This window comes from Hemicordylus capensis, chromosome 2, assembly GCF_027244095.1.
Source record: "Hemicordylus capensis ecotype Gifberg chromosome 2, rHemCap1.1.pri, whole genome shotgun sequence".
Classification (NCBI taxonomy): domain Eukaryota; kingdom Metazoa; phylum Chordata; class Lepidosauria; order Squamata; family Cordylidae; genus Hemicordylus; species Hemicordylus capensis.
The window spans coordinates 399,625,516-399,647,431 of NC_069658.1; the positions used below are offsets into that span (position 1 = coordinate 399,625,516).

Consider the following 21,916-nt stretch of genomic DNA (forward strand, 5'->3'; position numbering starts at 1 on the left):
TTTAAGGTAAATGGGAATATCTGGATTGGGTTCTCAACTGGAACAGAGCCAGCAGTCTAGGACTGCTTAAGGGAGTTCTGACATAAAAGGAGTTTGCTGCTGGGTGAAATAAATGGCTTCCGTTAAATGCTCCTGAGATCTAGTGCATTCTGGTGGATATTAATATGTTGGACATGGATCTGGCTTCATATCTGTGTGGCCTTGGGCAAGCTACTGTCCTTGAGGCAGAAATTTTGTAGGTGTAGAATAGCCATAATCTCACAGGGTTATTACACAGATAAATGAAAAAGAGAAATTATTTATTTATTAATTATTGAATTTATATACTGCCTAGTATAAAAATTTTGAGGCGGTGTACAGAATTAAAACATAAACTCTAACACATTTAAAATCCATAAGATCAAAATTAGATAAAAACATGTTAAAAACACATTAAAATTTAAAAATTGAATCTCAGGTGAAGGCCTGGGAAAACAAGTACGTCTTCAGTGTCCTCCTAAAAGCAAACAGAGAAGGAGATGCTCTTATTTCAGCAGGGAGCGCGTTCGAAAGCCCTGGGGTAGCCACAGAAAAGGCCCGGTCCGGAGTTGCCGCCAAACGAGTATGCGGCACCCGTAGTTGGACCTCTGCAGTTGATCTTAATAGGCGACAGGGTTCACGACAAAGGTGCTCTCTTAAATACCCTGGACCTAAGCCATTAAGGGCCTTATAGGTAATAACTAGCACTTTGTATTTTGTTCGCAAACCTATTGGCAGCCAGTGCAGTTCTTTTAGAATCGGTGTTATATGGTCCCTTTGGGTAAACCCAGAGACCAATCTGGCTGCCGCATCCTGTACCAATTGTAGTTTCCGAACTATGTACAAAGGCAGCCCCACATAGAGTGCATTACAGTAGTCAAGCCTAGAGGTTACCAGCATATGTACCATCGTTTTAAGGTCACTACTCTCCAAGAACGGACGTATCTGGAGTATCAGCCAAAGCTGATAAAAAGCACTCCTGGCCACAGCCTCAATCTGAGAAACCAGGGAGAGTTTGGGATCTAGGAGCACTCCCAGACTACGAACCTTATCTCTTAGAGGGAGTGTAACCCCATCCAGAACAGGCAGATCTATACCATCTCTCGGATCCCGACCCACTACAGACAGTACCTCTGTCTTCTTTGGATTCAGCTTTGCCTGTTATCCCTCATCCAGCCCAAAATCACCAAAATGTTACTTGTTCTGACTGGTATAAACCTGAATAAATGGATAATGTCTTTTCAGGCTTGTACCAAGGTTGTCCGACAAGCTCCCACCCTGTCCATCCCATCCGCCTCATCTCTATTTCCAGCCTTCAACCCATTCTGAGTTTCATTTAAAACTGGTAAATTATAGTGAATTCAAATAAAGTGTATTGAAGTTAGAAAGTATATAAGAGTTGCCAAAATTTTGGAAAAGGAATGGATTAATCCCAGTGTTTTTGCCAGAGTGATTATGTGCTTCTCCACATCACAGAAATGCCTGGATGTTTAAATCCCTTGTGTCCAGTGTCTGTTACTAAATAGGTAGCATGTGATGGCATAGCACAATGCCAAGTCTACTTTCTTTTTACTTCCAGGGTCAAACATAGTTTCTCCCTTAGCCCTTTTTGATAGGAAATGGGATATGATCATCTCGGGGGGGGGGGAGTTCCTTACACCCCCATTTTTAGGGTACTGATGCAGAATGTTTTAGAAACATAGGAAGCTGCCATATACTGAGTCAGTCCATTGGTCTATCATGCTCAGTATTGTCTTCACAGACAGGCAGTGACTTCTCCAAGGTTTCAAGCAGGAATCTCTCCCAGCTCTATCTTGGAGAAGCCAGGGAGGGAACTTGGAACCTTCTGCTCTTCCCAGAGCAGCTCCATCATAAAAACATAAGAACAGACCTGCTAGATCAGGCCCAAGGCCCATCTAGTCCAGCATCCTATTTCGCACAGTGGCCCACCAGTTGCCACTGGAAGCCTACAGGCAGGAGTTGAGGGCAGGCCCTCTCTCCTGCTGTTACTCCCCTGCAACTGGTACTCAGAGACCCTGAGGGGAATACCTTGCAGTGCTCACACTTCTAGTCTCCCATTCATATGCAGCTAGGATGGACCCTGCTTAGCTAAGGGGACAAGTCATGCTTGCTACCACAAGACCAGCTCGGTCTTAATCATATACAGGTCATAGGGGTTGCGTGATGACTCCTCTTTAGCTTAGACTGAAGGGAACTTATTTCCTTGCAATTTCAGCCTCCAGCTGGTGGTTACAGAATTCATATTTTTAATACGTTAATGTTACTGGGTATCTGTAATTGTCCAAAATATTTGGTACATGACGTACCTCAACAGCAGGGTACATGGGTGCTTTCCAGACTAGACCCTACAACAGGGTCAGGACCTATCTCGGAAGTGTGCATCATGACACTGCAATCCCTACGCAAACAGTAGGGTACTGTTCACATTTCCAATGCCTTGTTTCAAATTTAATAGCTGTGATATAGAGCTAGGACGTCGTATGTCCGGCGTGAATACATTGCTGTTTTTTCAGGTTGTTTGTTCCTGTGAGACTGCTGCCCCTGCTGTTGAGTGACTTGCCCGAACAGAGGCTTTTTTGCTGCTGATGAGCAGCTAGTCTGGAAACTGCCATGGTGCCTGACAGAAGCAATATAAACATATTTCCTGAGGTTATCACTTTCCTCTGTTGAACATCTCTGAACACTAGTTATAGTATTGCTATTCCTGCTTCATCCCACCTTCTCATCTAAAATTGGCTGTCTGGGCAAAGGGTGGAGGGCCTGCACTAGGCCTGGGTTAAGGCCTGGTGCCAGAGCCAAGGCTGGAGGGCCAGGGAGCGTTAAGAACAGGAAGCAGGACAAAACTTGGCACGAGATCATTGGGCTGACCGCCAAAGCAGAGACTGGAGCAGAACTTGGGCTGGAGCAAGGACTTGCCAAATGCTCTAGGTCTAGGAGCAGCTCCCAAAGTGGAGTTGTCACCCATGAAACTGTGCTGAGTTTATAATGGGAACTGGAGTCCTGCCTCTTCCTGGAGCAGAGATTAGTCTGATCTGAGGCAAACACTGGAGCTGACCTCCCTTTCTCTCAAGAAGGCCCATTGGGAGAGAGAGTCTGGACTGCTAAGTGTGTCTGAAACCCCCCACCCCATAACAGTGAAAGGGGAAATGATATGTCAGGAGTAGGAGTGGGACATTAACAGTCACGTATCTAATAACGTATGGGTGGGAATGTCATGAAGCTATGAGAAATGCACCTGTGATAAAATGGGCTGGAGTTTTATGCACTTACTATGTGCACATTGGCCCCAATCCACTCCTTTCACTCTCAGCAACGCTGTCACAACCCTCTTATGAGAGAGATTATCTTTAAATTCTTTCCTGTTTAGCTCAGAATGGGGTGAACTCAAAATCACATTTTAAAATGTCTCAAAACTTCATAAAATAGTGTGTAGCTCAGAGCGGCATCATGGGTATGGCTGAACTGAGTACTTCCAGCACAAAGTAAAGTAAAATAATTAAAAATAAAGTTTATTTGAGAAAATATGAAAGAAAGGCAATTTAGAGGTAAAAAAGGGCAAATATTCTGGAGCAAACAAGGTACCTTTTCTTCCTGCCTGATTCTAGGCAGGAGGCTAAAAGATCTTGTTAGGCTGAAGTTCAGAAATTAAAATCTTGCATCATGGTGGACTCTGCATGCTCTCTGGAGCTATGCAACCTGGACTCAGCCAAGAGTTCCTCACAGCTAACAAGAAAGAAAGAAAGAAAGAAAGAAACCTAATGCAGGAGTCATCCTCTTGAGAAGCAGAAACTGAAGAAACTTCATCAACAGACAAAAGCTGGTCATCTTTATAAGAAAAGATGTGATTTTCCCTGTCTGACAAGTAGAGCTCAGAAAGGTATGTGTTAATTAAAATGTTACCCCTTTTCTATGCACCATCTGGCCTGGATGGTGGGGGAAATGCCTCAGGCTGTTTGAAGTCTCAGATGGGCCATTATACTCTGATGGCCAATCAGACCCCCAAGTTTTAGAAAGAAATTTACTGGATGTTTACAGACTACTGGACAATGGGGAACCACCTTACATAGTAAGGTTGTTCTCATGACCAGCCCTACAGGGGTAGGACAGGGCTACCCCAGGTAGGGCTGGTCATGCGAAGTGCCAGGATCGCTCCCATTCCCACCACTCCTTCCCCTGGATAGCCCTGATTTGGAGCCTGGGCTTATAGTGAGGTAAGAGGACAAGCATGTGCCTCCTACCTCACTCCCTGGTTGTGTGGGCTGTCAAGCTGCCGGCAACTCCTGGGCTATTGGCATCTCCTGGGCTATTGGCAGCGATCTTGATCATAGAGCTGGTGGGAAGGAGCAACCCAGCAGCACTGAGCATTCCCAAAGCACTGCACTGCTTGCATGATGCATTGTGGGATACTTGGCAGCTCAGCTTCCTTGCCCCTGCCTCCTGCTTGCTGCTTCACTCAACACCGTCTCACTCATGTGAGTTTGCAGGCGACGGAGCCCTGATTCAGCTCGGGTCATGTGGGAGAAGGTAGATAGACTCCTGCCTTCCCTCAATCTCTCCCCCATTTGATCCGGTGAACAACTTTCATGTCTCACCTATGCTCTCCTTTTGGTTGTTTCTGACAGTCAGGGAATCACACATGTATTATCGGGTAGGCAGCAGGCTGTTACTTGAGGCAGAGAAGGCTGGAAATGGAGTTTAGACTGAAGGAAAATTCTGGAATGTGATTTAAAAGAACCTTTGGGCTGAATAAAGGCTGGTTTCATGACAGCACCCATTTGTGCAACTATCGAACTGCTGCTTTTGGAATAATTCCTGATAAATGTGCCTTTCATAAGAAACAAAACTGATACTAGAATCTCTGTCTGTTTTGTCATATCTGGATTCTTGTTACTGCATTCCACATCATGTTCCTCTTACTTCCCCCAGTCTCCACTTTACGGATGGGAGAAAAGTATTTATCACATAGATTGCATTTATTTAGTTAGAATATTTACCCCACTTTTTTCAGCAAGCTCAAGGCAGCTTACAACTTTCAGATAAAAATGATCTCTTATGGATAATGCAATGCAGCAACAGCTAAAAGATACAATAAAAGATACACAGAGGGGCCAGGATTAAGAGAGATTAAAAGCAACTTTAAACAGATTCATCTTTAGATAACAGGAGCAAGGTACAGAGTGGGCAAGATGGATTTCATGAGCGAGTTCCATAACCTAAGCACTTCATATGAGAAGACTTTCTCCCATGTAGCCACCCCTCTGATAAAGGTGGGACAGACAGGAGAGCCTCCCCAGATGACCATAAAGAATGGGAAGCCTAATATGGGGGCAGGGGGGGAGGTGGTCCTTCAGTTACTTTGGGTCCAAGTCGTTTAGGGCTGTAAAGGTCATAACCAGCACCTTTAATTGGTGAAGCAATTAGGAGTCTGTGTAGTTGCAGCAATACCAATGTTACATGGTACTGTGGGCCAGTGCCACTGAATAACCTGGCTGCTGTGTTCTGCTCTAGCTGGAGCTTCTGAATGCTCTTCAAGGGCATGTAAAGTAGTCTGAGCTGCAGGTGACCAAAGCATGGCCCAGTCTGCTTTCTCAAGGATCAGCAGGAGCACCAGCCTTAGCTGGGCAAAGGCACCCCCTGCTATGGCTAACACCTGGGTACAAAAGAGTCAAGCCATGTGCAGGAGCACTCCAAGACTTCAAATCTGAGTTTTCAGATGGAATGCAACCACATCCAACATTGGTTGCAGCCCTACTTTCTGATTAGGATTCTTCTTGACCATTAGCATCTGTGACTTGTCAGGAATCAGTTTATTGGCCAGACTTTCACTGCCTCCGGGCACTGATTCAGCACATCTACCATGTCCCTGGAATCTAACGAGAAAGAGAGTTAAGAGCTGGATTATCATTAGCATACTGATAAAATAAAGTCCCAGTTATCCACTGACCTCTCCCAGCTGCTTCACGTAGATGTTGAATAGCAAAGGAGACAAGACTGAACCTTGGGGGACACGGTATACTTACTGAAGGCTATGGTGTTAAGCAGAAGTCCCTAGCATCACTTTCTGGGACCTACTGTTCAGGATAGACGAATCACTGTAAAGCAATGCCTCCGATTCCCATGCTTGCAAGACAGCCCATAAGGATACCATGGTTAATGGTATCAAATGCCGCCGAGAGGTCCATTAGAACCAACAGCAACTCCGTCCCACTGCAGTTCCCAGCAATGATAATCAGTCAAGGCGACAAACACTATTTCTATACTTAATCAAGGCTTGATGCTAGATGGGGAAACATCTAGTTATTTGGACTTATCCAGGAACCCCTGAAGCTGGGTCACACAGAAACACTAGTACAGTTTACCCGGAAATAGTACAAAGATTTATCAGCCATGAGGTCTGGTAATCCACAGCTTTTGTTCTCTGAATCTTTCCTGCCATCCTTATAGCTTGTTCACTGGAAGAGACAAGACCTAGTTAAATCATGGGTTCTGCGTAGTTTCTACCTTGATCAGATTTTTTAGGTCTCACTTCCTCTGTATGGCGGTGAGCAAGTTCCTTTCTTAGAAGCAGAATAGCAAACACCTGGACGGGAAACAGTGGGATTGTTGATTGTAAAGCACATTTCTGTACAAATGACCTAAATATGATATGTGAATGCAGATTTCTAGATCTCATTGAGTTACACCATTGCCACATTCACAAAATGCTTACTTTGTAAAAAGAAAGGCTTTAGTGTTTATGGGCATTTCCACATATGATGCACAGAGTAATATCTGAATTTCCCCCACATTTGTAAGCTGAGTGAAAGAGCTACCTTGACCAGAATGTATATTAAAATTAAAAATGTCCCTCTTCTGCTTTCTGGATTTTCTGTCTTCATTTTAACAATATCCCGTGGCTCTTTGGAGACTTTGTCTGTGTCAAAATGGGAGCCTAGCAAGTAGCAACTCTATCATTAAATTAAAATGGGAGGAAAGATAACACAGACAAGGAGACTATTCTCACGCGCAGCCTAACCCAGGCTAGGGACTCCCAGTCTGAATTAAGCTACACATAAGAGCCGCTGGGATTGGGCCCGATCCCAGCAGCCCAGCGTCGCTTAGCCCAGCTTTTTAGTCCTGCTGCTAGCTGAGGTTTGTTTGTTTATTTATTTATTTATTTAACATTTTTTATACCACCCAAAACTTACGTCTCTGGGCGGTTTACAGCCAGATAAAAACAAAGGTAAAACATTAGTTAGAAACAAAACCAAGAAATTTAAAACACAACAATTAATTTTTTTTAAAAAAACAACAATATTCTAAAAACATTAAAACAATTAAAACAATATCAGTTAAAAGCCTGGGTGAACAGATGTGTCTTTAAAGACTTTTTAAAAGTTGTCAGAGATCGGGAGGCTCTTATTTTGCTAGGGAGCGCATTCCAAAGCCTCGGGGAAGCAATGGAGAAGGCCCGTCCCTGAGTAGCCACCAGACGAGCTGGTGGCAAATGCAGACAGACCTCTCCTGATAATCTCAATGGGCAGTGGGCAGCGGCGGAGTGGGACCGCTGGTGGCCCGTGTGCGGCCGTGGCAGCTGCCCTGCTAACCCTACCCCCTGCTTCTGATGTCAGACGTGGGGCTAGCCACGCCCCCACATCTGACATCAGACGCGGGGGGTGGGGTCTGGCTCCCAACTAGAGCCTTGAGGCTCCGTTCTGGAATCGGAGTTTAACTCCTGAAGTGGCCCCTGCGGAGTTAAACTAAGGCCGCCGCTGTGTTTGCAGTGCAGCCAGGAGCAGCTCTTCCCTGCCTTAGCGCGGCCCAGGTTCTTTGAACCTGTTCGCCCAATGATATCTCCGCCCCTGGTAGTAGGGGTTCATGACGAAGAAGATGTTCTCTTAAATACCTAGGGCCCAAGCTGTTTAGGGCTTTACAGGTTATGACAAGCACCTTGTATTTTGCCTGGAAACATATCGGCAGCCAGTGTAACTCCTTCAATATGGGAGTAATATGGTCTCTCCTAGATGACCCAGAGATGAGCCTGGCTGACACATTCTGGACCAACTGTAGTTTCCGGGCTACGTACAAGGAGAGGAGGAGAGCTGGTCTTGTGGTAGCAAGCATGACTTGTCCCCATACTAAGCAGGGTCTGCCCTGGTTGCATCTGAATGGGAGACTTGATGTGTGAGCACTGAAAGATATTCCCCTCTGGGGATGAATCTGCTCTAGGGAAGAGCAGAAGGTTTCAAGTTCCCTCCCTGGCTTCTCCAAGATAGGGCTGAGAGAGATTCCTGCCTGCAACCTTGGAGAAGCCGCTGTCAGTCTGTGAAGACAATACTGAGCTAGATAGACCAATGGACTGACTCAGTATATTGCAGCTTCCTATGTTCCTCTGTTCCTAAGGGCAGCCCCACATAGAGCGCATTGCAGTAATCTAGTCTGGAGGTTACCAGCAGATGTACCACTGTTTTGAGGTCGTCTATATAAAGAAATGGCCGCAGCTGGCGTATCAGCTGATAGAAGGCACCTCTGGCCACTGCCTCAACCTGGGACACCAGGGAGAGACTTGGATCCAGAAGCACCCCTAGGCTGCGTACCTGTTCCTTCTGGGGAAGTGTGATTCCATCCAGAACAGACAGATCAAGATTGTATCTCGAGTTTCGACCCTGCAAAATGAGTACTTCCATCTTATCTGGTTTCAGCAGGGGCATATCTAGGGTGGGGCAGGCAGGGCACGTGCCCCAGGTGCCACTTGAAAGGGGCGCCATTTCTTAAAATAAAAATAAAAAATAAATGGCCACCAAAAACAAAATGGCCACTGGGCATGCTCAAATGGCCTCTGTGAGGCACTAGGCCATGCCAGGCCTCGCAGAGGCCAGTTGAGCAAGCATGGCGGCCATATTGTTTTCAGGGGCCATTTAAAAAAAATATTATTTTTAAAAATGACCACCGCACATGCTCAAAAGGTGCCTGTGAGGCCCTAAAGGCCAGTGGGAGGAGGGGGAAACTTTGCAGACCCCCCACATCCTTTAGGAAGCTCCCCGAAGGGGCTACAGGTAATTTTTTTAAAAAAATAATAATATAATATAAGTCACTGTACACATATTCAGATTGGCACTATGTACAGAGCTGAAGTTTATGAGCTAAGATTGTATTCATTTGCTCTTACTTTGCTTCTTGTGATAAGTGAGTTAAATGTGATGTCTTAATAATGTGGCTATTAATGGTGAGTTTGTCTTTGAATCAGTGTGAAAACCTTAGTATTAAGGCCCACTGGGAGTTTCTTGCTCTTTCTCTCATTTTAACTGTCTTTCTGAAATACTAGAATATATTCCAAGCAGTGGCACAGTTTACTCTGCATATCGTTTAATTGTTTTCAGCGTATCTGGGAAAAGTCAAATTCTCCATTTATTTTTAAAATTTATGTAATAGTGATGCTACAATGCATAGCAGAGAATTAGACAGGCACTTGTATTTAGTTTTTCCAAGTACACCTCCACATAATATTTGGGTATTTCATGAGCCCCAGCATACTGAAATTTGTAGTTTTCCAGCATTTTCTTGGTCTGGCTACGTCCACTGCTAAATAGTTTTTGAAATATTAAAAGATTAACGAGCTTGACTTATATTTTTGAACGATATTATAGTAAAGTTATCTACCTTCCCTCAGAGATACATTTATAATCTCTACCAGGCCTTCTACAACAACCTCCCTGCCAGACAGTATAAGCCATGTCGGGCAAGGATCAAGAGAACAAGTGGTGGGCCGCACCGTTCCAATCAGCTTGTCCACATCCTTCAGGAGTTGAACTCCAACGTCAGATGCGGGGGTGGGGTCAGCAGAGCCACGGCGGTGGCCGCACATGGGCTGCTGAAAGTCAGGCTCCGCGCCTGACTTTTTTCGTATCAATCCTGACTCCATTGTTTACTGGATGCCCACTGCAGCATGGCTCAAATCCCACCACCACCTTTTTTCTTGTCCACCCCAGGATAACCTGCTCTTCCCTGGAAACAATGGAGGTCCTATTTCTGCAATTACCTCCTCACAATACAGACCTCTGATTTTACTTCAGCAAAGCAGAAGGCTATATTGCTTCACGCCTGGGCCCTGAATGCCAAATAATATATAACTAGCCAACCCCGCACAGAGCATCTGTGCGGCGCTTTGGGGCCGGCTGTTTCCTCCTCCCTCTTCCTCCTGCCCCGGTCTCTCCTCTCTTCCCCTTCGCTCCGGCCCGCGCTCTCCAGCCCTCCTCCTCTCCTGCTCCTCCCCCCCCCCCCACAGAGCCTTGGTGGGCGGCCAAGAAGGGCCCCACCGCCACTGCTTTTTCTCCCTCCCATCTGCCCGCCACCGCCTTTCTCTCCCCCCGCCGCATTTCTCTCCCACCTCCCGCCACTGACGTTCTCTCCCCCTGCCCACTGCCTGCTGCTGCCTTTCTCTCCCCCTGCCCACTGCCCGCCGCCACCTTTCTCTCCCCCCACCCACTGCCCGACGCCACCTTTCTCTCCCCCCGCCCGCTGCCCGCCACCGCCTTTCTCTCCCCCCTCTTCCACCCGCCGGCTGGCCGGTGGCCACTGCTGGGACTTTCTTCCCCCTCTCCTCCTCAGTCCTCACTTTGGAACTCTCGCAGCGTGTCGCGAGAGTTCCGCTGCCAAATCCTGGGCACGCATGTCCCAAGAGAATTAAATATATACTGTAGATAATTTGCCCTTTCCTATCAACTTGGAAGGGTATGCCAACTCTTATGAAACTGCTCTTCAAGCCTTAGATGATCATTTCAACCCTACTTTGAATGTGATTGCTGGATGTTACAAGTTTTTTTCAAGATCCCAACTGTCTGGTGAATCTATCCACCACCAATCTATCCATCAATATGTCACAGCTTTGCATGCCCTAAGTGTAATCTGTGAATTCACCAACTTTACTAATGAAATGATCAGGGATCAGATTGTTATGAAAACAAACTGCTCCAAACTGCGGGAAAAGCTGTTACTGGAATGGAAACTTACCTTGGATAAAGTTATAGAGATGGTTTGGAGGGTGGAAAGTGCTGTTCACTGTGCCAATTTGCTCTCTTTGGTATCCCCAAACCCACCTCCTGAAATCCAATCTGTTCATTCTAAACCCTTCCACACCCGTGACCCAATCTTCTCATATGGCACTGCCCGAGAAGCGCAAGAAAGAAAGAGCTACCACTGCTACCAATGTGAAGACTCTGCCCACAAAGCCAATTTTACTCACTGTTCAGCACAGGAGGTCACTTGCAACAGGTGCAAGAAAAGGGGGCACTTTGCTAAGGTTTTCAAGTCTGACGAATATACTATGACAAATATTTATATACCGCTTTTCAACAAAAAGTTCCCAAAGCAGTTTACATAAATAAATAAAATGGCTCACTCCATTACTGATTCACCATATAATAAGGATGAGGCAGATGAACTATTTCCTGGCAGCGTTTAATGTGAAGACTCAGAGCCTGCTTCTCCACATTGTCAAGTTAAACCATGAAGTATGGATGCTGGCTGATTCTGGCTCTCCATACACTATAATTGGATTAGTTGGGCCTTGCCTTGGCCTGATGCACCAGGGCTTTTCTTATGTTCCTTATGCTTATGGTTTATTCAGGGCTGCTCAACTTCGGGCCTCTTGTGGATGTTGCAACTCTCATCATTCCTGGCTATTGGCCACTGTGGCTAGGGATTATGGGAGTTGTAGTCCAAAAACAGCTGGGGGGGGCAACGTTGGCCAGACCTGGTTTATCTGCATGTGCCATACTGAAATGTATCCAAATATTTTTGCCTGTTAACAAACACTAAGGCTGTGCTGTTTGACATATTGGTCATGCCAATTAAAAAAACAACCACTTGCCTGCTCACTTGCTGCTGTTGTGGAGAGTACAGTGTGATGAATATTCCTGGTCTTGCCCGCAGCCGGTTGTCATTGTGATGTCACTGTCAGGAAGAACCCTCCATGTGGTCAGCTCATGCTCTTCTCTGTTTCCATCCCCAGCAGAAAGTAAGAGCAGGGGATTTCAAAACAAGAACTGAAACAAAACAAGAAATGAAATAGATACTCTTGGGTTTCTCTTAACCAAAACTCACATACAGATGCAGCTTTACAGGTGTGCATTTCACTGAAAAGGCCAGTTGGGTTTTAGAGTGTGAGGCACATGGATGACCCCTGAGTTTATACACCTCTAATATCCCCTCTTGGCATCCCTGGAGCTCCACCCCCCATTCACAAACACCTTCACACATTTGATCAACACACAAGGAAAAGGAAGCTTGCTTTTCCAGCTCATTTTTTTGTTCCTTATTGGCTGGCCCTCATGCTGATTGGATAAGTCTCTGTTGACCTTTTGCTTCTACTCTTCAGTTCCTTCTTCTGGATTTTGCCCCTGGCTCTTTTCCTATTCACACTGACACTATCCCCTGGATCTTCCCCACTCAGTTTCCTCTAACACTGCAGCATTGCTGGAGCCTGTAGCACTACCAGAAAATATTGGGATGTATGTAAGGGGCAAAGAGCATTTTGGGAAGAGAGGCATTCTGTCCCAGACATTAGATTTCTGAATGAAAAATAATAGTATATTTCACATCATCATTCTCATATTTTACATATTTTATCATACATATTTTATATCGATAAAAATTATTTTATTTATCATTTACATATTTTATAAACATATTTTATCTAAAATATATCCTCTTGTTTCTGATGGAGTAAGAAATTTTTCTTCCCTACCCCAGTTCAGATCTGGGTCTTTACTTAGTGATAATCATAAGAACATAAGAACAGCCCTTCTGGATCAGGCCCACGGCCCATCTAGTCCAGCATCCTGTTTCACACAGTGGCCCACCAGATGCCGCTGGAAGCCACAGACAGGAGTTGAGGGCGTGCCCTCTCTCCTGCCATTACTCCCCTGCAACTGGTACTCAGAGGCACCCTGCCCTTGAGGCTGGAGGTGGCCCACAGCCCTCTGACTGGTAGCCATTGATAGACCTCTCCTCCATGAAGTCATCCAAACCCCTCTTAAAGTTATCCAGGTTGTTGGCTGTCACCACATCCTGTGGCAGAGAGTTCCACAAGTGGATCACGCGTTGTGTGAAAAAGTACTTCCATTTGTTGGTCCTAGACCTCCTGGCAATCAATTTCATGGAGTGACCCCTGGTTCTAGTGTTGTGTGAGAGGGAAAAGAATCTCTCTCTCTCCACTTTCTCCATGCCATGCATGATTTTATAGACCTCTATCATGTCTTCCCACAGACGTCTTTTTTCTAAACTAAAAAGCCCTCATAAGAAAGGTGCTTTAGGCCCCTGATCATCTTGGTTGCCCTCTTCTGTACCTTCTCCAGTTCAACGGTGTCCTTTTTAAGATGTGGTGACCAGAATTGTACGCAGTACTCCAATTGTGGTTGCACCATAGTTTTGTATAAGGGCATTATAATGTTAGCCGTTTTATTTTCAATCCCCTTTCTAATGATCCCTAGCATGGAATTGGCCTTTTTCACAGCTGCCGCACATTGAGTCGACACTTTCAACGAGCTGTCCACCACGACCCCAAGATCCTTCTCCTGGTCCGTCACCGACAGCTCAGATCCCATCAGCGTATACTTGAAGTTGGGTTTTTTTGTCCCAATGTGCATCACTTTACACTTGCTAACATTGAACCACATTTGCCATTTTGTCACCCACTCCCCCAGTTTGGAGAGATCCTTTTGGAGCTGCTCACAATCCGTTTTGGATTTCACTACCCGGAAGAGTTTGGTATCATCTGCAAATTTGGCCACATCGCTGCTTACCCCTGCTTCTAGATCATTTATCAAAAGAAGCTCAATTAGGGTTGCCATATTCAAGCTTCCCAAATCTGGGTGGTCTAATTTGCAATTTAGCAGCTGGGTGGAGGAGCCAAAATCTGGGGGCTACCCTAAATTCCGGTGGACATGGCAACCCTAAGCTCAATGAGTATGTGAAAAGTGCCTTTCTTTTCAGGTAACCCCCATTACCAGGGAGGGAAGGAGTGTGGGTGAGCTCTTTGCCTCTTCATCCCCTCTCTGAGTCATATCTAGGCACTGCTGCAGTCTTGGAAGGAGCTGGGTTTGGGCTTCCCTCTCTCTAAACTGTCCCACTGTGAGTTTGCTGAACTGATCAGTGTTTCCTTTGGAGTCAGACACTGATTCCTGTGGTGATGGTTCCAGGAGACTGAGTCAGGGCAGCCAAAGCAAACAAAAAGGGTCTCCTTGTTTATATAATTTTCCTGAGATCCTGTGGAGCAAAAGGATGCCAGTGCTGTTAGATTAACTTTTGTACTGTCGCGTTAGTTCCAGCATTGGTGGAGGATGGGTAGTAGATGGGTGCATGGAATTTTCTAAGTGTTAGTTTGATATGGTTTTTTATGTATGAATGGGGAAATTAGACTAAACCATAGCTATGAAATTATTGTGAGAAAATGGAATCATAGTTAACTGCAAGGGTGGAGGGATGGGGTCAAGCCTCTTGTTATAAAGCCAGACAAGGACCCACTATTAAGAAAGGAAGGAGAAGCATGTGAAAGGGATTGCCACTTAGGACTTGTTGCTGACAGAGACTCTGTACTGTTAAAACCCTGCATTACATCCCTAGATTTAACTGCTTCAGCTTTCACCTGAATGGAGAGGTTTCTGCCTGGTATGTATGCATCTCTTAAGTGCAGGTCCTCTGTCAGGAAAAAGGTGGCAACCCTTAGATGGAAACAGGAGCTACTACAGATAAGGATGAAACACTTTTCATGGCAATAAACCAGGCAGTACCAGTAAACAGCATGAGAAAGATGTACATTTGCAGAAAAAACTGGGACACATTGTGCTTTACCATTTACTACCAGGTTTATGGTGCATAGCTTAATTAACACTTCCAGTCACACACCTAGAACATATTGTCTCCTAAAGCTGAACTGTTCCTGAGCCACCCTAGAGTCTCCACCAGGTTCCTTCCTCCAGCTAGATTTCCAGTCCAGGCAGTGGACAGGAAAAAAACTGGACTGCTATAACAATTTCATAAAGAAACCAGTGCTGTGCTTTAACAACAGCTTGATTTGTAGAACTCAGCAGATGATACATTTTATCTCTGTACTATGAAAATTTTCTGCAGATTCAAGAAAATACCTGGTAGGTTTTTTCCTGTTGAGTTGGCAACCCTAGTGGTTCTTAGTGTTGAGGGAAATGCTGTTTTCCCCTAAGGCAGGCAGATGCACAAAGTCCAGAGTGGAAGGCTGGTCTATCCGCCGACCCCAATTGGTAGACCAGCTCTCCCCAGAAAAACAGGTGAGCTGGTCTACCAATTGGGGTTGGTGGGTAGACCAGCCCTTCAGTCCAGACTTTGTGTGTCTGCCCGCCTTGGAGGACTGGTCTATCCAGGTCATCCGTGAAGTCTACCAGTCCATGAAGTCTGGAGCAGAGGGCTGGTCTACCCACCGATCCCAATTGCTAGACTAGCATCCCCAGAAAAAAGCACCCTTTTGAGGCCCATTTTCTCCAGAAAAATGGGCCTCAAAATGGCAGTCGAATCACTTGAATCAATTCAAGTGGTTCAAGGTTGATTCATCAAGGCAGCCAACCAAGCCAACAGTTCTCAATGAATCAAATTGAGTTTTATTCTATTTGAGCTTGAATCAAATAATTGATTTGTGTACACTCTTATTTCCTTGATCATCAAATGCATATGTGTGTCTTGACCAAGTCTATGGTTTCCCTCACTTGCCTGCCTTATCTACTACACACATACTTTCTGCTCTGTATGTTTTTGAACTCTCTGTGATTAGTTCTTGGGATTAGTCTCAGCTGAAGTGTTCCCCATTTGTAAAGTGGGCAAATGTTTTTAGACTGTCTTTTGAAGTCTTAAGTCCATAACAATAAACTGCTCATATGTATGAGATGCAACTTACATGTAGTTTGAGGCTGGACTCATAGAACATAGGAAGCTGCCATATACTGATTCAGACCTCAGAACTCCCTGTTTGAGTTCTATGGTCTGTATCATCCATGCGTTATTTGTTCTTGCATTAAACTTGTGACACAAGTTTGGATTGTGTCAGGTTGATCTGAAGTGATCTGATACCATATGTCAATGGTCTTGCTTGGTGGCAAGGACCTTTCTGCAGGCCCATGCAAAAAGCTGCACACCTTAGATGAACAAATGATTTCATGGATGTTACAGTTGGATTAACCTTGTAAGCCACCTTGGGATAAATGTATGAAAGGTGGTATAGATATCTAATTACTGTATACATAAATAAACAAAAGCATTTTCTGTGGCTCTGGTTTCAGGTCCTGACCCCACATGCCAGAATCAAAGAGCTGGCAACCATATTTGGGTCATTTTGAAATTATTTTGATTTACTATGAGTATGCTACTTTCTTCAATCAAGCTGAGTTCAGAACAGCTCATAGCAATGGCACAGCAACAAAACAAGCAACACACTGTAAAAATAGCATTATGATCCATATAGTAGCTCAAATCCATTGATATATTTTAACCATGTTATGTGGATTTGGATATAACATGCCAATAAGCATTTAGCAGCAATAAGCCATTGCACAGATACATCTTTTAACTCTTCTTTTACAGAAAAGGCTGTGAGCAGCAGGATTCCTGCTGCATGGCAAGGATTCCACCCCCACCCCACACCCATCCAAAGCTGGAAGCAATGACTTTACCACCTCCAGGGAAAGTGCACAAGATGGGAGGATGGGGTTGTACCAGTGATTACCATTCATTATGCTCTCAGGCATACAGGAGCCAGATGGCAGGAGGTGGCTGATGGCTGTGCCTTGGGGCCCAGCCAGGGGTATGGCTCTTGGAGAAGTTGGCCTCTCCTATAAACACTGCTGTGCTCCTGATAGTCTGGGCCAGCTCAGGCACATAGAGGAAATTTGGTTTGCAGGGCATCCTTCAAGGGAGCATGGCTAGGCTCATCATCATAACCTCATGAGCAAGAGAGAGAGAGAGAAAATGCTGCTTGAGGAGGCGCTGGATTTATCTCAGCACCATGCCACCAAACTCCAAATATGTGGAATCTAAACTTCAAAATATAAACCATCTTAGAGGATAGACTAGTTATAGGGGGCAAAGCCTCCCTGTTTCCCCCTACCTTTTGTAATGCCCCCTTAACCTGGTTTTAGAAGACTATGGGGCTCTTATTTGGCTAGAACTGAGAACAACTTGGGGTTGTGTATTTCATTAAGGCCTGCCCCCCCCCATCACCTTTTCCTCCCCAGTTTGAGCACAAGCTACTCACCAGTCATAGTGGTCAAATGTAATAATATGAAATAAAAGCAATTGGCTGCCATTCATTCATTCATTCATTCATTCATTCATTGAATTTATATACCGCCTAGTATAAAAATCTCAAGGCTGTGTACAGAATTAAAACATAATTAAACAGAATTAAAACATAAAATATAATATAAAACATTTAAAATTCATAAAAAGATAAAAATCATAATAGATAAAGACACATTTAAAAATTAACAGTTTAGTCTAAGTTGAAGGCCTGGGAAAATAGGTACGTCTTCAGGGTCCTCCTAAAAACAAACAGAGAAGGAAATGCCCTTATTTCAGCAGGGAGCGTGTTCCAATGCCTTGCGGTAGCGGTAGCCACAGAGAAGGCCTGGTCCCGAGTTGCCACCAAACGGGTTGGCGGCAACTATAAACGGACCTCTCCAGATGATCTTAATATGTGACAGGGTTCATGACAGTGAAGGCACTCTCTTAAGTACCCTGGACCCTAGCCGTTAAGGGCTTTATAGGTAACTAGCCTACCTGCACAGAGCATCTGTGCGTTCTTTGGGGCCGGCTGCTCCCTCCTGCCCCACTCTCTCTTGCCCTCCCTTCCCCTCCCTCCTGCCCCACACTCTCTTGCCCTCCCTCTCCCTCCCGCCTGCCCCACACTCTCTTGCCCTCCTTCCCCCTCCCCTCCCTCCTGCCCCACACTCTCTTGCCCTCCTTCCCCTCCCTCCTGCCCCACACTCTCTTGCCCTCCTTCCCCCTCCCCTCCCTCCTGCCCCACACTTTCTTGCCCTCCCTCCTGCCCCACTCTCTCTTGCCCTCCCTCCTGCTCCCCTCTCTCTTGCTCCCTGCCTTCCCCTCCCACCCCTCTCCCCTCCCTCCTGCTCCCTCTCTCTTGCCCCCTTCCCCTCCTGCCCCACACTCTCTTGCCCTCCCTCCCCCTCCCTCCTGCTTCCATCTCTCTTGCTCCTTCCCCTCCTGTCCCTCTCCCCCTCCCGGCCGCCCCTCTCCCTCCTGCTCCCTCCCTCTTGTCCCGTCCCCCTCCTGCCCCACACTCTCTTGCCCTCCCTCCCTCCTCCCTCCTGCTTCCATCTCTCTTGCTCCTTCCCCTCCTGTCCCTCTCCCCCTCCCACCCGCCCCTCTCCCTCCTGCTCCCTCCCTCTTGTCCCGTCCCCCTCCTGCCCCACACTCTCTTGCCCACCCTCCTGCTTCCCTCTCGCTCGTCCTCCTTCCTCTTCCATTCCTCTCCTCCCCCACACTGTGCATCTTACCTCAGTGGGTGGTGAACACGGAACCTCCTCCCGGGCGGCGAAGTCCAACCGCTCGTTTCCCTCCTACCCTGGCCTCCAACGGGAGCCTGGGGCTTCGCGCCGTCGCCTGTTTCCCACTCACCCCTCTCGCCGAGGCCTTCTCCGTCCGTCCTGCCGCTGGTGCCGCCTCCCACTCCCACTCCCCGTGGCCAGGCCAGGCTGGGCCGCCTCCGCCTCCTTGTCCTTACCTGGAACAGTCTGACTTGGCCACGCTGTCCCACCGCCTCCCGGCGGCCAGCCAAGCCCGCCTCCTCAGGCTGTTTTGTGGCCTGCCACTACTGCCCGCTGCCATTTTTCTTGCCCGCAACTCTCGCCCTTTGCAGTGGAACTCTCGCAACCTGTCGCGAGAGTTCCACCGCCAAATCCTGGGCACATATGCTGGCTAAGTGAATTAAGTATATAGATAATCAGGCCCCAGAAGCACTCTCAGATTACGAACCTGATCTTTCAGGGGGAGTGTAACCCCATCCAGAACAGGCAGATGGTACTGTAATGGTACTTCAAAGCCTGATGAGGTGGCCTATCTCACCCTGCATAAGAGTAAGACTAGCCACAAGCCTTATCAGCAGTGCTATGGCCCTGTGCTAGGACCAAAGAGAGGAAGCCTTTTTTATATATACATATACACAGATATATCAGCATGTGGTAAATAGATGTGGCAGCTGGTGGGTGTGTATGGAGAGATTAAAATGTGCAGGGTGCAGAAATCAGAAATAACACATTCATACTGGGATGATCAGAGAGATGTTACAAAAAGCTGCTGTTTTGAGACAGGATGGCTACCTGTTTTTCTAGAAAAACACGTTGTGCCATTAGCAATGGTATGACAAGCAGAGCTCATCCTCTTCCCAAAGAAAAGAGCATGAATTCTGTGTCTCTGTGCATTTGTGTGAAGGCAAGTGAATTAGTTCAGGTCTATGGCCTAAGTGTCTGTGTATAGTCTCCAGGACCCAAGGCCACATGTGCAAGGCCTGTTCCAGGAAATGCCTGAGGGGAGCCAGGCTTCCCAGTTCCCGACAGTGGCATCGACTCATTTCAATAACAGCAAATCAAGAGGGACCTGATCCCAGCAAGAACAAGACCTCCCTGCTTTCACACACACACCCCTTCCTAGGATGGTGAATACATTAAGGAACCAATGCTTAATGTATTCACCATCCTAGGAAGGGGTGTGTGTCTGAAGGCAGGGAGGTCTTGTTCTCAAAGGGATTTTCCAGATTAACAGGGTAGGGTGGTGTTCTCTCTCTCTCTCTCTCTCCTTTTTGCAAGTTGTTATTTTGTGTGTGTGTGTGTGGAGAGGTTCCCCACATTATTTTCCACAATCTTCCTTCCTTCCTATCTATTGCATTTTCTCAGCACTACAAGTAGTCCTTGAGTTTCTCAGCACTACCAGTAACACTTGTCAACAAGTACTTTGCACTGTGGTCTACTAGTTAGCACATTAGATTATTTTCTCTGACAAACAACTCTTGCTGATTGAAATACATTAGGATAAATTTTGTCACATCGTTGAATTACATTTTGCATTTTTTGCAGGTATCTGTGGAGTTTGTTTGTTTGTTTGAAACTCAGCACTCAAACAAAGACATTTTGTTCCAGGAACATGCAGTCTTCCACCCATCAAAAGGGGCTATGTTGACTGTCTGTCTTCTATTTAGCAGGAAGAGGAGTAACTGCCCTTATTCAATCCAGCATAGCATCCCTCCAATGGCTGCTGCTGGCAATGTTCCCTCTAAGGCATGTGTGTCAGTTGATTTTTGTTCCCACTCAGGTTGAATCAGGAAGGCCCCACTCTGAACACACATGTGCACATACAGCCTTGATATTGCCGCCCAGATCAAAACCCATTCTGCTGCACACAGATGAAAAGAATTAGAGAGGTTGCTGGGGTGTCCTTTGAGTTTCTTTTTCTATTGTGAGCATCTTTGAGATAGAAAGCTGTCTTTTCGGTCCTTTTGCTATGTAAGCGATATTGAAAATGTTTTGTTGAAAAGCGATATATAAATATTTATTGTTGTGTGGTATTATTGCTAACAATTAGCAACTCCCTTCCCCTCTGTCACACCCACGATAATGAAGGGGATGATGCAGGGGGGTGCGCCTGGCAGCCTTGGGGCAGCTATTGCTGTGGTGGTGGGGAATAGAAGAATTGGCCCTGGCAGAACAGCTGGCCATTACAGGGGAAGAGAAATTAGTAACCTAGTAACTATTTCTACTTCCAACTGTTCTGACAACTCTTAGGCCTTGGGGAGCAGCACCAACTACCCACAGAGCCTGACCTTGCTCCTTTGCAATTCCAGGTCAGTTCAAAAGAAGACTGAAATTGTCCATGATTTGATCATGGATGAGGGAGCTGACCTGGCATGTATAACTGAGACCTGGTTGGGGGAGACGCGTGGCCCAGTATGGGCTCAGCTTCTCCCTCCAGGTTACTCTGTTGTGGAGCAGGTTAGGGGAAGTGGGCAGGGGGGTGGAGTGGCTGTGGTCCATAAAAATACTATCTCCCTTACCAGGGCCCCTGTGAGACAGTTGACTTATATTGAGTGTGTATTTTTGAGGCTGGCAACTAGGGATAGATTGGGGATTCTGTTGGTGTACTGTTTACCCCGCTGCCCAACTGACCCCTTAACTGAGCCAACGGAGCTGGTCGCGGAGTTGGTGTTGGAGTCTCACAGGCTCTTGGTGCTGGGGGACTTCAATATCCACTTGGAGACTGGCTTGTCTGGTGCAGCTCAGGAGTTCATAGAAGCCATGACAACTACAGGCCTATCCCAATTAATTTTTGAACCAACTCATGTTGCCGGCCACACACCGGATTTGGTCTTCTGTTTGGATCAGGGGGGTGTTCGGTGGGTGGGGGATCCGGTGGTTACCCCATTGTCATGGATGGACCACTACCTGGTTAAGGTTGGTATCATGGTCACAACCCACCCCTGCAGGGGCGATGGACCTATTAGGATGGTCCGCCCCAAAAGGCTGCTGGACCCAGCAGGTTTCCAAAAGGCCTTGGAGGGTTTTGATGTTGGTGCGGCCGGTGATTCTGTCGATGCCCTGGTGGGAACCTGGAATAGAGAACTCACCAGGGCAGTAGATATTATTGCTCCTAAGCGTCCTTCCAGGTCTGCTTCTAAGATGGTCGCCTGGTACATGGAGGAGTTGCGGGGGATGAAGCAGCTTGGTAGGCGACTGGAACGCAAGTGGAGGAGAACTTGGCTTGAATCTGACAGGATGCAGCATAGAACCCATGTGAAGACTTACGCGATGGCGGTGCGCGCAGCAAAAAAGTGTTTTTGGTCAGCGCGCATTGCGTCTGCGGGTTCACG

The 21,916-nt window shown here is 46.5% G+C and overlaps 2 long non-coding RNA genes across 4 annotated transcripts in view; one reads left to right on the forward strand and one right to left on the reverse strand.

Moving 5' to 3' along the window:
- The window catches only part of LOC128345047 (uncharacterized), a 60,387-nt gene that overhangs the window by 23,136 nt on the left and 15,335 nt on the right, over positions 1-21,916 (forward strand). The gene's annotated exons all lie outside the window — the stretch shown is intronic.
- On the reverse strand, positions 343-7,253 carry LOC128345046 (uncharacterized). Of its 3 annotated transcripts, none has more exons than XR_008316232.1 (4): positions 6,541-7,253; positions 4,632-5,909; positions 3,622-3,762; positions 343-496 (listed from the first exon to the last, which is right to left on the reverse strand). It is a non-coding gene; the product is annotated as an uncharacterized LOC128345046 (long non-coding RNA). The 3 variants fall into 3 exon arrangements; XR_008316233.1 differs by having other exon boundaries at positions 4,632-4,721; positions 5,698-7,253; XR_008316231.1 differs by having other exon boundaries at positions 4,632-7,253.